Below are 6,353 nucleotides of genomic sequence, written 5' to 3' on the forward strand. Positions count from 1 at the left end.
CCATATTTCCTGATTCTTGGAGATGTATTTATTGGATTCTTGCAATGATATTTGAATTAGGTATTATSAGCCTGATGTAGGAAGTAATGGGTGACATTCGGCAATGTAAGTTATAAGAGAAATTGGAATAGAAGAGGATAATGGTTCCAGAGGGCCCCAGTGGTTATTAATCTTGTTGTCCCTCTTCCCTCTGTCACCTCCCCGAGTCAGGGACTGGTACTGCAGTCCGTGCAGAGAGCACGGAGACCAATACCCATAGCTTTGCAGCTCACCTGGTGAGTTCAGGCCTGCTCTGATTTTGTGGAAGTCAGCGGCGCTGCTCCCTGCCTGCTCCATGCAGTTAAAAACATGTTTATGGAGTGGGGAATAAAAAMCATCTTTCAAGACTTGAAACAGGATATAAAATAATTGGAAAAATGCTTCAGTGAAGAGCAAATGTAATCTATGGAATGACGGCAAGCAAGAGCTTGCTGTAGAAATTCAAACATAAGAGTTTTCTTACAAAACTGATATTGCAGTGATACAGTTTTTATTTGCAAAAATTTATTTCCGCCCCCTCTAGAAATCAAGGCGTGTTGTTCTGTCTTATGAATTTGATGGTTTGAAATTTGAAGGAAAAAAAAGAAATTTCAAGTAACACTTGAAGTAGAAGTAGTTAAAAGATTTTCTCTCAATTTTCCTCAAAACGAAAACATGAAGGCCCAAGTGGCTGCAGCCTGCACTGTACTAAGTGCCACGAAGCTGCKTGGTGAGTTCCTGTCCCTGCCTGGCCAGAGGTGGCAGCCGGRGGACCTCAGCTCTGTACAGTTGTGGGTGGGTGCACCCTATAAATTCTCCTTAGCATTTATAAACTCCTTAGCGTATATAAAATAACCTAGATATTCTCCTTAGGCTCCCGCTTGCCCTCTCGGGGGAGTGCTTTCCTGCCTGTCCTGGCAGTGACGCTGCTCCAAGGCTGCTGCCTTCTCCTGGGTAGAGGTTTCTGTTGGTTGATGTGCTTTGTTTTCCTTGGGAGGAGGAGCAGGAGAATTGAGCCCCAATTGCAATATAACTTTTTGTTTTTCCTCTGGTGAGGTGTCTCCTTCCTTTTTTCCCCTCTGCGGGTTTATCCTGTGTAGTCTATTCAGTGGCAGAGCACAGGCAGCAGGAGACAAATTTGACTGATTTGCAAAAGAGGAGTACAGCCAACATATTTTGCAGATTCAAGTTATTTTTTTTAACATACATGCTAATTTTTTGGAGCATTAACCTGAGAACAAGTACACCTGAGAAAAAGGTTAATCTTGTCAGATAACTCAGTGGCACAGGATCCTTCCTGAGCAGGAATTCTAAGCCTGTATTTGGAGCATGAATAGCAGAGACTATAGCACAGAGAAAATTAGAGGTGAGCTTGTTTTTCCTCATTCGTGATTATAGAGCTGAGTGCTCGCACTGCTCCCTTCCCTGAAAGCTCTCTGCAGTCACCCTCTACACTTCCTTTTTGTGCTCACCCACTACTCAATTAAGAACTCATTAAACTGCACACCTGCAGTGTCTTTACCCTGAACTGTAGCTTTTAACCCCCTGCATCTACATAATTATAATACAGCCTGTGGTTGCTTGACTTAAGCCAAATAAAAATGGCAAGACCTCCTTGAGAAAGTAAAACTTTTATATCATTTAAAGGCACTTCATAAACAAGAAGTGCTACTCTCGTTGCTGCTATTAGCACTGAAGATGAAAAATGAGACTTGCCTGTGACTTGCTGAGGACAGGCAGGGTGGGGAGCTGGCCCAGGACAGCTGCAGCACAGCCYGGCCCTCGTGATGGGGGCTGCGATGGGGCCATCCCGGCCTGTCCTCGCGGGGAGCTCTGCTGCCTCTGCACAGGGGGAGCAGCCCTCGGGAAGCTGGGGCCGCACGCTGTGCTCGGGCTCGCCCGTGGAGCTGCGTCGTCACCCGCGGGTGTTACACGCGCTCTCGCAGCCCGGCCTCCGCGTGGGCCAGGAGCACCCGCCCTCCGGCAGCAGAGCTGGATCGGTGCCTCCGGACGGCGGCTGCGGCAGTGCAGTTGCCTTCCCCCCCAGCAAGGTCCCTGTGCTGCAGGCGTGCGGGGTGTAGAACAGCAACTGCCCCTCTCGCTGCGTAGCCCACCGCGTCCTGCAGCCCACCCTGGCAGGTATGCAGGYGAATGAAACCACGTGTTCATGTGCAACTGAAAACCACGTGTGAGAAGGCAGCAGGAAAGAACTGTCAGCCTCCTGTTCTGGCTCGGTGAGCTTCCAGCAAGGACAGAAGCAGGCACCTACCTGTCGGCTGGACTGTGATCCGCAGCCAGAGAAAAGCCGGGCTTGCTGGGCTCTGCACAAACGCCTGGTACGGGAGGGATTCTTTCTTGCCAAAGCCAAAAGCTCCCTCCTGCAAGTGGGAATTTTACCAGCTCCAGAAGGTGATTCCCTGGGCTGCTGCTGGAGCTTGTGAAGGGCCAAGCACCAAAGGGAAGCCCAAAACGGCAGCCAGAGCAGCCAGGAGCTGCAGCCCAGAGCCGCAAGGCAAGCGAGGCAGCAGGAGGCCGGCCAGGCCTCCCMGGCCTGCGGGAAAGCAGACTGCGCTCAAGCAGGCCAGAGCAGGAATCTGGYGTTTGCACATGTTGCTTTGGGGGCTTGCCCACGGAGTGTGCAAATAAACCACAGTGACGTGTAGTCTAGATAGGGTTGTTGTGTGTCTGCGTGTAGGAGATACCGTTACACATCTTGCATGGCAGGTGGTATTTGCAGTATGAGACTGGCAAGGGTCGCAGCAGAAGAGCCTAAAAGGGCCRTGACTGAATTCTGCATATTTTCTTAAATGAAAGACTGTGAATCTTGCTGCRTTTTTTCAGCCATATAAAATTTATCAACATTTGGTACAACTTTTTTTCCACCATTAAACAAATTATTTGAAATTGTTCTCTTCTGCCGCTCTGGCTCTTCAGTTCATTGGCTCTGTCAAGTATTTATTGAAATAAAACTCCTAGGTGCCAGGGTTTCTTTGTTGCCTGGATAAAAAGGAACAACATTTCCATAATATTCACAAATAACCATTGCAGAGTATAAATAATAGTTGCAAAGTATCCATTGACTTTAACAGGCTTGTGTAGAAATTCGAGCACTCTAAAAGTGACCTAAAACATTTTTTTTTCTGCTGACTCAAAATGCCAAGATCTTTAAGTATTATCTTTGAATCTTCTGAACACCAAATACGTGCTCCCTGCTGCTTTGGTATTTGTGGGGATGTCGGTGTTAGCTTGGACTCAGGGATATAGTGTACCAGGGAGAAGGAAGATGAGTTTGAAGAGATGCGAGTAAATCGCGTGATCGCAGATCTGTTCAGGAGAGCAGCCAAGTTCATGGGCAGTGATTCAGTTTACAGTGCTTTTTCCTTTGCACATTTATCCCACTAAGGAATTACTCACACACRTGAGAGAGGATTTCATTGAAAAAGTGCATGCGTGCTACCCTTTTCTCTTTTACAATCAGTGGTAAAGAGATGATCCTTTCAAAGACACCTAAGGACACCTAAGAGTTATTGGATGTGTTTTCATACCAATGCTTTCATTTGTAAGAACATTTGTGACACTGTAAAGCCAAGTTCACTTGGAGCTTTCAGAGTTTCAGCAGAAGCACTAAGCTGCTGCGCTGGAAATCTAGTATCCAGGAGGAGTTTTATTGTGCTAACAAAAATAACAATTGAAATATGTATTTTTAATGTAGTCTAAGTTAGCCATTATCAGACCTCCACCTTTCAGCTGTGTGTCTCGGCGTGTGTGCCAGCTGTGCTCATTGGCATGCCCTGGCTGTATTCGGTGCCGACCGGAGTCCTTGTTTGCTCAGCTTTCTGCTCCCTGGATGATGCCATTTATCCTGATACTAAACCGTCAAGCTGGCTCTGTCTAACTCAGGGTGACGGTTTGATATCTTCTCCTGAGATGTGACTAACAGTGAGATAATGCAGGAGAAGCCGAGCCCAGGCTGCTGCTGTGCAAGCAGAACGTGCCTGGAAGCGGCAAGGGAAGGAGCCGCGAGGTCCGGGTTGTGCCCTCAGCGCGGCAGGAGCCCCCGGCTCGGCCCTGTGCGCTGCTTGGGCCGCACAGCAGTCACGGGAACTTTGCGGTGTTTATAAACCCTTGTCCTGTTCGCATCACACCTCTGCTCCGCAATAAAGCCAGTGTTGTCCTCCGTAAAATATTGCCTACTGTATTTATCTACTTGATGACCTGCAAATTCAACAGGCATAAATGTTTACACCAGCCTTAGCTGAACCTGTTCAAAATTGGCTCATAAAATAAGTTTGTAAGCTGTGCAAAAAAAAAGAATGTTTTATGAAGACCGAGTGCCTATTGAATTTATGCATACTATATAATTACAGCATGTAATTTCTATAATGTAAAAAAGAAATATCAGTGTTACAGTTTTAAATCCTATGTTGGGAGTGCTTTGTCCTTGAGAAGCTTGCAGAGGGCTGTCTCCCMCAGAGACTGAGTAATAACTAGCTTTAAAAAGGGATTAATGCATGCAGTGCTTCATCGAACGGGGCCTAAGCCTGACTGTGACTTTTGGTTTCCTGTGAAGTGCAAGTGCTGGCCAAAATGGGAAGCAGCTTGGAAATCGCTGGATTCAATGTCCRAATTGTTGTAGCAACAGGAATACTTTGAAAGGAACAGATAGGGTTGGTGAATATTGAAATACAGATGTGCTGTGGCTGGTATCCTGGCTGGGCTGCCTCTTGGGCAGGTCTGTGTTGTTGTTCCAGCCTGGCTTGTCGTCGTGATGGCATTTCCTGAGCTCTCACCCATGTGCTCACATAGCATCTGTCTCCACTAGCTTCTCAGAAGAGTCACAAAAATGCCCAAGGCTCATCCTGGTGGGTGCTGCTGGCTCAGGCGTTCTTGGTGCTCGTCTGTGGGACCCGTGACTCCTGAGGGATGGGGCTGGACGAAAGGCCCCCGCAGGTGCCTGCTTCTGCAGAAGGGAATATTCCCCTTCTGACTCGAGCCTAAAAGCAGTGAGTGAAGAGCACAAATTCACCATGAGGTGGATTCACCGCCTGCAGCCAGAGCACTCCCAGTAGAGGCTGCCGGAGAACCGAATTATGGATGTGTGTGGGGGTGTGCAGGCACAGTGGACCCTTACAAGGGAAACGTACATTATGGAGMGGTATTTATGGTCAGAATTGTTTCTGCTGACACAGAAGTTGAGGTCAGTGTGCAGAGGCTTTGATCATCTGAGTCATTAATTTTGTTTCTGACACTTAACTGCATATGTGTTGACTGCAAAGTACATCCCGTGAGTTCCACCGTGTTTCTTTCTACTTCAAATGTGGCAGGAATCTTATCTAAAAATTGAGATCAAAGGTAAAATGCAGCTGATTTGCTTTCTACAAGGCTGTACATGTATAATCAAGAGCCAAACTTATCCCCATAGTTTTACATTTTAATCTTATAGTTACGTGGTTTAAAAATACCTATATTGGAAGTGTTTTTCCATAGTGTAAGAAGGTTATTCTGATTTCATTTCCTCCAAAAATYATTACAATACTGAAAAATGATTGACACTTTCCTGCATATCAGTTCCTGCTTATGAAAAGTTTTTGCAGCTTGCTGAAGTCGGAGTTGAAATGCAACTCTGATCTGAGTGTCTATTTTTGGACTTGGATAAACACATGCGAATAGAGGAACTCTTTAATTGAAGACATGTTCCTTTTTTCATTCAAGAACATTCTTCTTTCAGGGAAACCTTTAAAAGCTTGCATCAAAATTCTTGTTTCGATTTCAGGTGAAAAGATCGTTAGAGACTGGAAACAAATGAAGTTAAATATAGACTCCATTTCCCCCCCTTCTTGTGGATTTTCAATAATATCCCAAGGATTAATTGACAAACCTTTGGGAAACCAAATCTGTATGCTTAGATATTCCCTAAGGAACGTCTCCTGCCTCAATCCAGAAGGGAGCACTTCTCAGAAGCRCGTGCGTATGAGGATCTTGCTTTCTGCCTGCTTGCTTGTTGGCAGGGCTCAGGAGACAGCTTGCTGTTATTCTCAGTGCCGGTTCTCCCGCCTGCTCGCASGTGTGTGAGCAAGGTGTCCGGCCTGTGCCTGTGTCTGTGCCTGTGCAAGGCAAGGCAGCCCTGGGCGGACGCGGCGCACAGGGCAGCCCACGGGCCGCCTCTGCCAAGGCTCCGAGCCGCTACGGCTCCGGGAGGCCTTGGCTGTGCAGCTCACACCCACGCTGTTTGCTGCTGCAGTGTTYTCCTTGCACAAGCCGAAGAGCAGACCCTGAAAAGTCATCTTGTCAGTGCTCAAGATGACAGTTTCTCTGTTGCTTATGAACCAGAACTG

This window comes from Nothoprocta perdicaria, unplaced genomic scaffold (genome assembly GCF_003342845.1).
Source record: "Nothoprocta perdicaria isolate Ctin4 unplaced genomic scaffold, notPer1 scaffold_32, whole genome shotgun sequence".
NCBI lineage: Eukaryota > Metazoa > Chordata > Aves > Tinamiformes > Tinamidae > Nothoprocta > Nothoprocta perdicaria.